The sequence below is a fragment of the Cynocephalus volans genome, chromosome 12, assembly GCF_027409185.1.
Source record: "Cynocephalus volans isolate mCynVol1 chromosome 12, mCynVol1.pri, whole genome shotgun sequence".
In the NCBI taxonomy this organism is placed as follows: Eukaryota; Metazoa; Chordata; class Mammalia; order Dermoptera; family Cynocephalidae; genus Cynocephalus; species Cynocephalus volans.
Window position 1 is genome coordinate 94,007,611 of NC_084471.1, and position 15,538 is coordinate 94,023,148.

The window sequence follows — 15,538 nt, forward strand, 5'->3', positions numbered from 1 at the left end:
CATTCACTCTGTATATCACTGGTGTATTTAACCTTCCCATAAAGCTGCTTTGATTAGTTACTTCCCTTCTCAAAACTTTCGAGGATTCCCCACTGCCTGAAGAATAAACTCTAAATTACAGAAGAGGAAAAATATTTTTTTCAATTTTATTTTATTGGTTATGTATATTCATGGGGTACAAAGCTGACCATCACCACTTGTGCCCAAGATGTGATAGCCAGATCAGTGCTATCAGCATGCCCATTACCACAAATTGTAATTATATCAGCCTTCACCAGGCATTTAGCCACACTCAGGCTTTGGGCTTCTATTTCCAAGTTAGTGTCCTTGACAAGGTCCTTTAATATCCTGGAGTTTTTAGAATGATAGAACAGCACAGGTTTCCATTTAAGTCAGGGGTGCATTAGATGTGAGCAGCAGGCTTAGTTTGTCCTTTAACAGCTTTAAAAGCAGATATCGATTTCTCAAGTCTTTAGGAGAAACTTTTCCCCCAATGTAGTTGTCTTATCAACATCGATGTTTTTTCTTCTTACTGGTATCATATCTTGTTCCTTAAATATCTCAAATAGTTTATTAAAGAAACCACTAGCTGTCTGCTCGTCAGTACGTCTCATTTCACCCTTTGCCTTATGTTTATGCAAATTAAATTCACTTTAAAGTGACTAAATAACCCTTAATTGACTAAATGTCTTACTCTGGGATTTTTCACTCTGGCTGCATTTTAGACTTTTGCAAAGACTTAACACTGACCTGGAAAGTCATAAGACTTGGGGATACAGAGTTCTCAGTCTGACCCACAATCTAAGCAATGAGAAGCTTCCTGTGTCATCCAGAGGGCTCCCTTATTCATGGTGGATTGAAGTTAAGTATGAGGATACTTCAAAAAGTTCACGGAAAAATAGAATTAAAGGATACTACAAACCTTTCCACAAACTTTTTAAAGTACCCTCCAGCACTACTACTTTCCTCTAGAACTCTGGCTAATATTTTTACTATGCTCAGAAAATAATGTGAAGTCATCTAAACTTATTTTTTGCTGCTCATAGTGACTCTGAAGACTATATATTCTAGATTTGCTGTTAAGATATTTATCATTTGCTATGTTTTAAAAAATAGTTTTATATGTGTTCATCTTCCTTAGGAGGTTGAAAAATTTTTAAGAGAAAGATCCACCTTTCGTTATTCCATATTTCCCCCCCTGCCCCCCACCTTTTGGGCTTTTGGCTCCAGTGGTTATTCACTACCTGTTACCCTAACCCCACCCCTAGATTCTTCTTTCAAAGCTATCAATAGGTTTCTTAATTCCCAATTAAAATTTTTTTAATTTCTCACTTAAAATTTGGCATTCTCCCCATGTAAAGTGGATGTGTCTTGGATTCTATTTTCACCTTATTCTTTTCTTTTCTTTCGTAGCCATGACTTCCCTTCACAGTGTTGCTTTTCTTTATAGCAGTCCTCTCCTGAACACAGTGCTTAGTACATAGTGGATACTAAATAGTCACCAAATGACTGAATGAATGATGTGTATATACATAATGTTTAGCACTTTGAAAGTATATCACAGCCATTTGTGGAATCACTATCTATAATGGAATAAAAAGACTAAGATTTCATTTGCGTAGTTTCTCTTATTTACTACAATATTTCTTACTGAAATACCAAGCAATAAAAGGTCCACTGTAGGTTAAAGTGGATATGTCTTGGATTCTATTTTCAAGGCTTGCTCTATGTGTTTACCCTGAACACGCAGCCATTTGAAGGCATGTCTCTGCTAGATGTGACCTTCTGCTACACATCATTTGGGTTTTATGGCTGATCCATAGTAATTGTGTCAAAGTCTGCTTGTCATGGCCAACATCTCAATGTTCCACTTCTAAAACTTTGATCTTAGCATGTCTATCAGATCATATGAGACAATCACATGTGTACCACCTTTCTTTACTTCCTTTTTACTCCCAACTGGAAGCAGACTATATTTGTAACACCATTGTGTGTACTCAGTTTGAGAATGAAACATCAATCACCATCTTCCTTGCTTTGACCTGGAGACTTGATCCCTAACTGCTGCGATCCTTTCCTGTGTCCTTTTTTATTTTTCTGTTGTATTCCTCCCCACCTTCTGGGTTTCTCCCACTTAACTCCTTGAAAATCTGATGATAACCTGACCATTCCTTGGGGGCCTTAGGGATGGGGAACTTCTAGCTACAGTTTTATCTTTGTGCTATATTCCTGTGCCCTCTCTCATCCCTGTGCAAGTTCTCCCCACCTGGCCTCTCTTTTGTGGAGTACAAGGAAGAAACGAAAAGAAATAGACACATTCCTTTATTCTACTGATATTGACTAAAGTATTCACAATTAAATTGGAGAGACGCCTTCTGGGGACCCTGGGGTGGAGGCAGGGGGCTAGATCCACATTAGCACCAAGCATTCCCTACAGAGGGAATCCATATGTTTCACATGTGTGCTATTTTGTCAAATACATGTAGGTGCTCTTGTTAACACAGTTTTAATATGTTAAGAACACTGCTACATTTATAGTGGTTTTTAAAAATTATGTTTTATTTTTAAAATTTACCAGATACTTTAAGGATTAATGACACTTGAGGAATCTTTTTTTTTTTTTTTTTTTTTTAAATTTAAAAAGAGGTCTCACTAGTTGAAAAGATTGGAATGAAGGCCTTAGGATCTTCTTAGAATTCACTAGTGGGGAGAATTCTTTCTCAACTGAAGAGTGAAATATAGGGGATTCTTAGCTTGGTTATTTTTTTAGGTTGCAAACTTAAAATGTATATTAGCAATTAGCATGCATATTAGTAATTCTTTGTTCACAATGTTGACCTTTAGATGGTATTGCTTTAGGCGATTTATACCATTTAAATATACCATTTTTCTGCCTTCATTTTTGCCCTGGATTGCATACAGCATTTTAAATGGTTTATGGCCAACAAATGAAAGTATCTTGAAATCACAGTTAATTTACCAAAACTGAGGAAAAAGAAAAAGCAAGCAGTAGCATGTTGATACAAAAGCAAAACAGAGTTTAAACTGTTTATAAAGTAAGTGAAACCATATAACATTGAAGGGTATGCCAGCAACCCTTCAGTATTTTTATAGGTGTATATGAGGAAGATATTTATTTTTCATACCTAGCAATAATAACAGTAATAGCTACCATGTAATAAATATTTACTATATTTAAAGCACTCTTAACATAATCCTCAAACTGGTGTTATTGTTCTTATATTAGTGAACAGGTTTTTCTACAAACCCTATGTTCTTGACCGTTACCCTATATGATTCTCTTCAAAGAGAGGCAAAGAATTAAGAGTACTTCTAGTTTAAGTTTTATCAGAAATGTGATAAAGATACAGACATGCCTTAAAAATATCAGATACTTTGGAAACTTCTGTAGATTAACCCATAGCTTAATTGTATTTAATCGGTTATTATCTTTTCAATGAATAATTTATGAAAATTTTCTATCATTTTTTAACTTAAATGTTTCCAATCATAGGATAATATAAGCTTTAGTAGAAAACAACTGACAGTGATTAAAATATAATAGGGCTATCAAAACCTGAGGTCTATGCCAGAAACAAAACAATATAAAATAGCATTTACTCATCTATGTGCCTGCCAAATTGCAATTTTTAAACTGAGGCTAGTCAGTTGCCATGAAAAGAATCTTTCTATCAAATAATAAAATAAAATAAAAGTACAAAAGTGCAACAAAAGTACTCGTGATATGTTTTGTTTTGTGCTTTAGTTAAATGGGGAATGACCTTTCCAACCTGTGTGTGTTGGTTAATATAGATTGGGATGATTTAAGGCTTTCATGAATTAAATGAGGGTGGTCTCCTGTTTCATTTCACAGCAATTTAAGCCTTTAACAGGACTCTTGTCATCAGTAGGTGATTTTCAACAATTTATTTCTTAAAAATTAATAAAAAAAACTAACTACAGTGTCTATGGGTTGTTTTTGATCTATGAGAGCCCACAGAAAAGGGATCAAAAATAGTTTCTGTCCTGAAAGAAATCAAAAACTCATTGGTATGATCGTCTTGATATATATTAAAATATTTAATCTTTGACTTAATATCAAAGTTAACAACCAGTAGTTAACAACTAGAGAGAAATCACTGTCTACTAGATAGAATTCTTTTTCTGACTCAACATGTACACACTGAATTGCTTCTAAAAATCCAGAATTGTAATTAGAGTTCTAGGCTTTGTCACTGAAGTGTCTGGTGAAGTTTAGCAAGTTGTTTCACTTCTCAATCTTAATAACATGTAAGAAGTAAGGCTTTAAACCTCATTTACGTTTTAGAATCTACTCAATAGAAAATGCTGATGATCTGTTTGTGAATGAACTTGTAATTGAACTATTTTTTTAAACTATACCACTGCACTAAACGATTTCAAATCTCCTGACTCTCAGCCTCTACCTCCAGGTGCTGAGAAAACTGTACAAATGAGAGAAAACCTACGTTTTGTTAGTGTTTATTGAGGAATTATACAAAACAGATGAAATACTGAAAGGTTAGATTCACAATGCTGTTATATTTGATACTATAGAAAGATGGATTGCAAAAAGTAGAAACTAGTAATTTAGAGATAAAGAATAAAAGTTCTATGCCCACATACGTCAGATACATATCTTTATCCTGCCTTACTAAACAGTTTTATCATGATTTATGCAAGTACATAATGTGAAGGTGTCAATAATCAATAACCTGAGTGGTATGGTGAATATTCTGGATTAAATAATTAGGGTTGAGTTATGAGGGGCTGAAATGATGAAATGTATTTAACAAGGTAAAAATAATAGACTGAATGTTCAGTTTTTTTTTTTTAAGTCTGGAAAACTCATTCTGTGAATCCAGGATATGAAAAACTTGGCTTAGCAATAGCACTTGGGAAAACTTAAAGAGTTATAGATTATCATAGATTTGATACATTTATGTGGCAGAGATTTCTGGCTACACCCTACAATATCAGTCCGTCTGTCTCTCTATCTATCATCTATCCATACCATATACACAAAAATCCACTTTAATTTTTATTTTTTTAAAAAATATTCGTAAGTTAAAAAAAGTGTTTAAAGTTCATAATTCCTAGAAGGAAAACATTATCTGAATGAATACCCTAATGACAAACCACTGTAAAACGCTTCAGTGGCATTTGGGACAGAGGGATAGGGATTTTCTTCAAAGCACCCCAGCTCTCCTGACGAGAAGGTCAGAGGTACACCTGTTTGCATTATTGGGACATCTATTAGGTGATGTAGGTTGCTTTTCCTTCAGCAAGGGCGTTATTTGTCAGAAGGGCATTATGCTTGACCTCCAAATTTGGCTGACAATTTACTGATGAGATTCATACCCTTTGAGTTGCTCTGATATTTTGAAATATTTGCTGGGTTCTGGGCCACATCCTGGAAGGCCATCATAACTTCTGGATCCTGCAAGAAGCTCGGCATCTCTAAGAATTTCATTTAGCCCAGGCATCCCTGTCATTCCAAGCATGCCTCCTCCCAGTCCAAGTATTCCTCCAGGAAAACTACTAGGCATGCCACCTGGAAAAGAGCCATACTGAGCTCCTGATTGTTGTCTGGCTTCTTCCTCCCTCTGGGCTCTCTCATGCTCTTCTCGAGTCTTCTTAACTCTTTCCATTCTTTCTTTGATCTCTCGCTCTTCATGTTTTCACTCATACTTTCTCCAATGTTCTGCAATTTTCTGGGCCCTTGGTTGAACTTCTTTCAGCATTGCACTAACATCATCATAATCTAGTTTACAGTCAAGGGCAAGATCATGGGCTGCTTCCTCCCAATGGCCCAGAAGTCTGTGTGCTTTCCCTCACCACTGTAAGGCTGAGCTCAATCAGGATTTACTTCAATGGCTCTGTCACAGTCTCTGATGGCAGCATTTGGTTTCTGTAATGTGATGAAGATACTGGCTCTCTTGGCATTCAGAATGGCCAAGCGAGGATTTAGCTTGATGACATCCATGAACAAATCAATGGCTTTCTGTAGTTCACCATCATTTAGGGCCTCAGTGACAGCCACTTTCTCATCGTTTGCCTGATCCATCATCTCCTCCGTTATCTCTACTTTTTATTTCCCATTTCCTGAAGGGCATCTGTGTCTGGTTCAATCATACCTTCATTGTCAATTTCTAGATCACTTTCCTCCTTTGATGGTTCATCTGACTTTATGTCTTCCTCTGCCTCCTTACTATCTGTTTTTTCTTCCTTGATACTTTCTTCTGATTTAACTTTATGAGTAGCAGGTGGTACTTTACTCCCATGCTCTCCACCCACTCTCTCAGGAAGTGCATTTCCTCAGTGTGCAGAATGCTTGAATCCTGCTTACACGAGTTCATGAAGGCTGGAAGCTCTCTCATTTTTGAGGGATCTATGGTCCGGAGGGAGCAGGAGGTGGAGGATGCAGATAAAGAGGCTATGGCCATATTCCAGGTCTGGGCACTGGCTCATCACTAGCACACAGAAGGGGAAAAAATCCACTTTAAATGTAAATAAACAAGTTAAAAGTAAAAGGGTGAAAAAGATATACCATGCTAACATTAACAAAAGGAAAGCTGTATTATCTATCTAACAAAGTATATTTGAGAGTAAAAAATACTACCAGAAATAAAGAAGTTTATTCCATAGTGATAAAGGAGTCAATGGGACATAATAATCTTAAATACTCATGCAACATTATACAAATTCACAGTTACAGTTGGAGATTTTAACACCCTTCTCTTAATAATTCATAAAACTAGTGTACAGAAGATAGAAGACTTGAACAACATAATTAATCAACAAGACCTAATTGATTTTCTTAGAACACTCCATGCAACAAAAGTAGAACATGTATTCTTTTCAATTGTATTTGGAACATTTATCAAGATGTATCATGTTCTCGGCCATAAAACAAGTCTCAGCACATTTAAAAGGATTCAAATCATACAAAGTATGTTCTCTGACCACAATGGAATTAAATTAGATATTAATAACAAACACATCTCTGGAAAATTTCCAAATATTTGGAATTGAAACAGGATACTTCTAAATAATCCATGTACAAAAAAGAAACCAGAAGGGAAATTAGAAGAATTATAAACTGGAGAAAAATAAAAACATAACACACGAAAATTTGTGGAATACAGCTAGAGCTGTACTCAGAGGAAAAATTACGACACTAATTACCTATATTAGAAAAGATGAAACATCTCAAGCCATTGACCTTAGCTTCCATTTCAGATAACGAGGAAAAGAAGAGATAAGAATCTTTAGCTTTGTATGTTTGTTTGTAGAGTTTGTCTGCTTGGGGCAAATTTTTTTTGTTTTCCTTCATCAGAATATGTACTTATTTCTCCGTTGTTGCTGAGGGTATTTTCTCTGGCTGTGGAATTCTAATTTGACACTTCCTTTCCCTCAGCACTTTAAAGATGTTCCATTGTTTTCCAGCTTCCACTGTTTCTCCATGGTTTCTAGCTTACACAGGTTCATTATTCCCTTGTATGCCATGTGTTGTTTTTCTTTAGCTGTTTCAAAATTTTTTTTCATTGTCCTTGGTTATCAACAGTTTGTTCACAATATGTAAAGCCATGATTTTCTTTGAGTTTTTTCTTTTTGGTGTTCACCAAGCTCCTTGAATTTGCAAATTTATGTCTTTCAATACACTTTGAAAGTTTTTGGCTATAATTTCTTCAAATATTTTTGGCCTCAATTTCTCTGTTCTGTCCTTTTGGGTGCTCTTTGAATATGTTAGCTCTTTAGATACTTTCCCACAGATGCCTGAGATTCTGTTCTTTTTTCTTTCATTTTTTTCCATCCATGTTCTTTAGCTTAGATAGTTTCTACTGATCTGCCTTCAAGTTCACTGACTCCCCAGTCATCTACATTCCTTATAGTCTATTAGCAAGTTTCTTCATTTTAGATATTTTATTTTTTAGTTCTTAAATTTATATTTTTTCTGTTTTATAATTTTTATTTCTTACTGATAATTCCTAATATTTCATTAATTGTATGTGGTAATTTTCTTACCTCATGGAGAATAGTTATAATAGATATTTTAAAGTTTTGTTTAATAGTTTCAAAATCTGGATTATCTCAGGATTGGCATCTATTGAGTATCTTTTAAATTGAGGATTGTTCACATTTTCCTGGTTATTGTATGAGTAATTTTAAATTGTATTATGGATATTATTAATCTTATGTTGTGTAGACTCTGTGTTCTATTTAACCCTCTGAAGAAAATTGATGCTTTCTCTTTAAGTAGACAATCAACCCAGTTAGATTAGGAGTATAAATTCTGTCTTAATTTTGTTGGCAGGTGTTCAAATCTCAATTCAGTTTTCAAAGCCCAGTTTGAGTCTGTCCTGCTCAAGTGTAGCTTAGTGATTAGGTTGAGAATTGAATGGATTTATACACAGAATTAGTGTACATTCTTCTCTGTCTCTCTCCTGTCAGGGATTTTCCTTACACCCTCTGGCAAGCCCAGGTCACTTTTACTGAATCCTTTAGTCAGAAATACAGAGTTTCTACCGGAATTTTTGCTGTCTAAACTGCTACTACCACCTTGCTTTTCTGCAACTAGGGCCCACCCTCAGGGCACAGGTGTACAGGCACCTGAGTTAAAAAAAAAAAAAATCCATATGTTTGATTGTCCAAGTTCTGATTCCCTTCAACAATCTGCCTGCTTTTGTTTACTCATGTAGTTTTTTTAATATGCATATATTTCCAGAAATTTTAGTTGTAATCAGTATGAGGATGAGCTGTAGGGGTCATGTGCCCCCATGCTGCAACAAGAAGTCCCAAGAGCTATTTCTAGTGCTTAGTACATACACAATGGCTTGTTATAATCAGCAAGTCAAAGGGTTCACACAATGGGTAATATCATTTTTTCTTTATCTTCTTCCTTTTAACTAAGTAATGATTAGGTTTTAGAGGGTGTGCCAAGTATAATGCAGTCACTAGACAGGGATATTTCATGGGCACACAAGAAGATGCTTAGGTCTCTGGTGGGAAATTACTTTTAATGGGCCAGACACCCATTTTAAGAGTCTTTCTGGGAAGTGTCTGACAGGAGCAAGTATAGCCTAAGGGCACATTAGTAGAATAATAGAATGCTAATGTTAAAATCTAGAACAAGAAATAGCTCATAATTTTGAAGGCTTTGGATTTCAGCCTTTAGTTGTGAGGTCTTGGACAAAGAGTTAAACTTGCTGAATGTGTGCTTACTATTTTGTGAATATGGGTACAAAATTTTCTAACTGTCTTTTGGTGAAATATATCTAAAAGTGCCTGACAGTTCTTGGCATACACTGTATAGGCAAAATAGCTTTTGATCGTATTCATAGAAAGGAAGTAAATCTAAGATGAAAAGCCTGGAAAAGTCAGGGAGCCTATAGTTCTTAACACTTATGTGACAGTCATGCTTCAGAAGGAAGGAATATACCTGAATATGTTCATTTTCAGGGTTTCAATAAGTTGAATGGCAAGTGTTACTTGTTTTGAGGTAGTCTCTCTGTATGGATACTTAAGAAATTTTTGCAGGAACGAACAACTGAGATAGGTAGTTACTAGATGTAGACTGCTTCCACAAGTCATATAAATCTCTCCTGGAGAAAAACAGAATGCAGAAGTAGGAGAAAGAGGATTCTGGCACTCAGTAGGCTAAAGAGACAGGATGGGAGAAGCTGAATTTTTATGTCAAAATGAAGACCTGTCTGTGATACATTGGAGTTTTTTGACTCAAACATTGCATGACTCCCAGAATTTATATTTTAATAGTTGTTGTTAATGAAGAGTACTTTAATATATTGGGTAAAAGTTTTTGAAACCCCTGAAACATAATTATTTAATAACATTTTGCAATTTTTTTGCATATTCAAAATATAGTCCTAAATGAAATGCCTCTTTTAAAACAATTTTATAAAATTAAAACTTTCAGCTTCTTGCTGTTTTGTATAAGTCTTTATTTCTTCATCAATCTTTTAACATTTTTCTATTGTCTCTTCTCTCTTAGCTTTCATTTTTTTAGGTCAGAATGTAGAATTGAGGGAGATTTACAAGAAAGGATAGAGATTAGGGAACCTGACTGTCAGAAAAGAACAGAGAGCGATTAAATGAAATTTCAGTCATGTGGAGACCTATACATTGATGGCTATGTCATCTCAAGAGAAGGAGAGTGTCCAGAGTGCTTGAACCTTAAAAAAAGTAGTCTTCAATATGATTTATTTTATTTTTAAGTGAGACAATGTTAAGATCAAACATTTGACACTTGACTCTTTTCAGTTTAGTATCAAGTATTGTAGACAGCAGGATGCACAGAGAAAAGCTACTGATTTATAAATATAGCTTAAATTTAACTGCTTTGGACTTTGGATATTTTTCACAGTGATTGACATGTAAGCAATCATTTACTTATTTAACAACTGTATATTAAAGATATTGTATTGTGCTAAATACTACAGAGTATACAACATATATTTTCCAAGTTTTTTATATCCAGTAAATTTTCAATACAATTGAAACTACAGGATGAACTAAAATTATTACAGTTTCAAGAGCTGAGATAAGGCAGTGAATATCAAATGGACTGTGTGAACAGTAAGTGTGATAAGTTCCCAAAGGAGGGAAAGATCACCAGAAACAAGAGACCCAGGATCTTCAGGGAGGATGAGAGGTTGGAGCTGGGCCTGCAAGGTTGCGTTGGATATGGAAGGTAAACAGGAGTATGACATAGTCAGCTAGAATGAGTGATGAGTGTTTGGCCAACAATGAGTGAACCATCTAGATATAATACAAGTTTTGTGTTGGGGGGAATATAAAAGGTGGTTTACAGCTAGATTGTGCATAACCTTAGGTATTAGGCTATGAAATTTGAAATTTATAAAGACTCTATTAGAATTTTTATTGATAATGGTGAAAATGGAATTTTAGGATGTTTTGTGCAAGAGTGATTTGAGGAAGAAGAAAATAAAGAAAGGAATATCGTAGCAGTTAAACAAAATAATCTATGGTGAATTAATAGAGAATAGGATTAAATTAATAAATTAATTAAATTAGTTAAATAGGATTTTGAGAATAACAAAAGTAAAGAGAAACTAAAAGGATTTGATGATATGCACACACAGAAAAGAATGAATCGAAATGTTGAAAATAAATTATAGAAAAGTTTTCTTTTAAATACTATAAATACTAGTTTTCTTTTAAATAATACAAAATGTTTATTAGGGATTGATCCACATGAATGGAAGGAAGGAGTTTAATTGGGCAGGTAAGAGTTGAACTAAGATGCATGCAGACAAACGTGGGTCCAAACAGCAGGGAGCTCTGGAGTTAATATTACCCATGCTGGGCTTCCCACCTCTGCCTTACTCAGTCACCATGTGCAAGCTGCTTAAAACAGAATCATGCAAGACACCTCTCTGTAGGTAAGGCAGGCCCTGAAAGAGCTGATCACTGGAGGCAGTGTAATGATCATGTTCCCTGACGCTGAATTTTAAGTCCTTTTTTGAAGGGGGAACTGAGAATTGCATCTTTGTGTCTATCACAGATATTGTCCGACAGGTCCCAAGGCACTGCTCCTTTTCTTCAATCTTCTATCTCCTTTAGATTGCATAGTTTTTATTTATCTGTCTTTGAGTTCATTGACACTTCTGCTATCTACAGTCTGCTGTCATGCTCATGTGGTATATTTAAAAATTCCATATGATCCAGCAATCCTACTCCTAGGAATATATCCAGAGGACTGGAAAACATAAGGTCAAAGGGGTACCTGCCCTCCCATGTTTGTTGCAGCTCTATTTACAATAGCTAGGCAATGGAACCTACCTAAATGTCTATCGATGGATGACTGTATAAGAAAATTGTGGTATATATACACAATGGAATACTATTCAGCCATAAAAAAGAATGAAATTCTACCATTTGCAACAATGTGGATGAGCCTGGAGAAAATTATCCTAAGTGAAAAAACCCAAGTACAGAAAGAGAAATACCACATGCTCTCACTCATAACTAGGAACTGAATCTATAAATAAACTAATGAACAACAAAGAGAGACAGAGAAAAAGAATGAAAGAAACAACAATCATAGTAATATGCTGAACTTTTAGAAAACTGGAGGTGGAAAAGGGGAGGGGTGGGGGAGAGGACAGGGGGCTAATGAGGAATTGGTCAATGGATGCAAAGGATGGTTGTGTATTGTAATGATGAATAAGCCAACTATACTGATTTAATGACCACGTATTCTACACAATTATTGAAAATCAGTGTTGAACCCCACATGTATGTATAATAAAAAATAAAAAATAAAAAAACAAAAAAAACCATATTCACTTCTATCCTTTTTCTGTTGTAGAATTTATATTTTGTAGTTTTTCATAATTTCTATTTCTCTTTGGAGGTCCTTTATAAGTTGACCCATAAAGATCATATATGCTTCAATACTTTGAGCATATTTTCCTTTAATTCTTTAAATATTCTTAAAACAGGTGATTTCAAGTTTTTATCTGCTAAGTCCAATATCTGGTCCATTTTTTACATTTGTTTCTATTGACTGCTTTTTTCTTGATTAGGGTTAACACTGATTCTCCCGTTTTTGCATATCTAGTAATTTTTATTGTATTGTAGACATTGTGGATGCTGACATTGTAGGACTTCAGAATCCATTGTTCTCCTCTGACGAACACTGATATTTGTTCTATTGCATGGATCAATTACTGATTGATTAAGGTTGAACTTGGGTAGGCTTAGCATTATGTATTACTTGGGAAGATCTACAAAAAGATAAACATTTTTTCTGTGATGCTAAATTATAGAGAAGTTTTGATCAGGGGATAGTTGAGGATGGTACAACAATTTATAGAAATAAATAATTCAGAATGAGAGCTGGTTTTGGTGGAAAGTAGAGGACCACACTTTAAAAATTGTTAAGTTTACAGAGATGGCATGATATCAGAGTGTAAATGCCTATCAGTCTGTTGGAAATATGTAAATGGAGTTGAAAGAAAGATTAAAACTAGAGATGTAAATTTGGAAATAATTCATAACTTCTTTGAAGTCTCAAGACTGGATGAAATTTCTTGGGAAATTTGTTTAAAGAGTAAAATCCCCGAACACTGGAAAATCTTCACATTTAAGCGTTAAAGGTAAAGCCAACATTTATTAATCCACTCTGTACATTATCTGTTTTAAATTTATAAGAGCTAAGGCAGCCTCTGAAAGAGTGCATCAAAGAGGTTTAGAGAATTTATAGACAGTGAGGCTTTGTGGAGATTCCAGAAACAGAAAAGTTCAAGAAGGAAGGGCTGGTTACAGGCCTTGGCTGTTAGAAAGAGGTCAATGTTAATAAGTCCATAGAACAATTTGTGGCTTATTTCATTGAGAAATAATTGGTAATCTTTAAGGGTCAATGTTTCTCTGGCAAATAAAAAAAGTCATGAAACAATAGAATATCTAAATCTGAGCTGGGTATTCTTCACTATCCATTGCTTTGCATCTTATTCTTTGAAATGAGAGATAAATGTCATACTGAGGCAATTCTGGAAGAATTTTTATTCATGGAAATGCTAAATACAATTGATAGGATAATTATTATTAGGAAATCATCCTTTATTAAGAAACTGCTATTTATTTAGATTGAAGTGCATCAATCTAGGGTATAACAGTGACAGATTTCCTTTAGGAATCTAGATTTTAAAAAATTGGAAAGAGCTGGGGTAGTCAGAGATCTTAGGCAAGTTAGTTTTTGAAAGATACACAAAGTGTTGTTATCTTATCTTTATATGTCAAACATTGCCATTACCCATGCTTTATTTTCACGCACTGATCTGTTGTCTTTGCCAAGTCTAAGTGTTGTCTTTGTTCTACTCTGACAGGCACCACAACTGAGTTGGTGCCAAGTACATAACTCACATTGTATGTAGAGTGCCATTTGGGAAATAGGGGTAACTAGCCACTTAAGAAGTGTTCTTCACGGTGTGGTCCATGAACCACTTGCGTCAGAGAGCCTTCTGGAATGCTCATATTCTGCAGTAATGTAGAGGAAAACAAGTCCAGAAATAAAAGAGCACAGGAATTCATGAGACCAGGAGATGCCTATACAACACAGATGGAGATACCCCAGTCCACACTACAGAATCAAAATCACTGGGAGTTGTACCCAGGAACCTGTATTTTAAAAAACAAGAATCCCTAGGTTACATTCATAGACATTAAAATTGTAAGAAATTTTTAAAATATAAAATAAAAAGTAATAAAAGTTTATGTGTGTCTTTGTATGTGTGTGTTTAGCCTGGGGTTCTTGTTGTGTTTGACTCTAACTCTTTCTCTATGCTGTTAATTTTCTTTCTTTTTTTTAAATAGACTTTATTGTTATAGCAATTTTGGTTTACAGAAAAATTTAGCAGTAAGTACAGACTGTTCACAGTCTCTCCTATTGTTAACATCTTACATTGGTTGTGATACATTTGTTACAATTATAAAGCAATATTGATACATTATTATAAACCAAATTTTACATTAGGGTTTCTTCTTTGTGTTGTACAGTTGTATGGGTTTTGCCAAATGCATAATGTCATGTATTCACAATTACACTATAATACAGAATTCTATTAATTTTCATATAGCAACTATTTTCTACCATTTTGTGTCTTATGAAAGGATTAATAGTACCGTATTTGAGGTGTTGTCTGTTTTTCCAAACATTACTTTCTTCTCATTTAAAATAGTTTTTCATTGTTACAATGTAATAGGCTGCGATAATGTGGTTAAATTCAATAGTAAAAGAGAGTTTCATCCTATTGATTATGTTTAGAGCCTTCTGGAATGCTCATATTTTGAAGCAGGGGAAGGAAAATAGCCTAGAAATCACACAGACTAGACGGATAATGTGTAGAGAGACATTGCAGAAGTCAATAGAGTACAGCATTTCAAAGTGGGACACATGATAAAGTGCTAGAGAGATTTTTTATAAATGTTTCAAATCTGAATGGTTTTGCATGTTTCTTTGTCATATAAACTGAAATATTATCTTAATTTTGGCCAAGCTTCTAGGTAACTGTAGTACTTCGTTAGTCTCTGTTCACTAGAGTAAATCATGTTGTGCTACTTTGAAAGGAAACGAATTTTAGCAATATTATTTTGGCTCTGATCTCACGGGAAGGAAGTAATTCTGAGAGCAAAGCTTCAAAGATTTAATAAAAGATAAACAATTCTTTTCATCAAACTTTATTTTAAATATAACAGAATTATAGGCATAATAATTCATTTTAATATTAATATAAAATCAAACACAACTTCTTTAGTCTGATTACTTTGGCATATGAACATACAAAAGACTCAAAAAATAAATAATAATTAGCTAAAAGTTGAAATGAGCAAAGAAAATATGTTGAGAATTTGTAGATGGATTTTAAGTCATTTATATTAAACTGTTATGTCTATTTTCAGATTAGTAGAAGAAATAAAATAGTCATTTTAAGGAAGTTGTGAAAAATGCAATACATGACAGCTTTGTTGTGATGAT

General features: G+C 34.4%; 1 protein-coding gene and 1 pseudogene across 1 annotated transcript in view; both read right to left on the reverse strand.

The window, feature by feature from the left end:
* Positions 1-15,538, reverse strand: part of PIK3C2G (phosphatidylinositol-4-phosphate 3-kinase catalytic subunit type 2 gamma) — a 372,771-nt gene that overhangs the window by 21,335 nt on the left and 335,898 nt on the right. The window lies entirely within an intron of this gene.
* On the reverse strand, positions 5,282-6,464 carry LOC134360952 (hsc70-interacting protein-like; annotated as a pseudogene).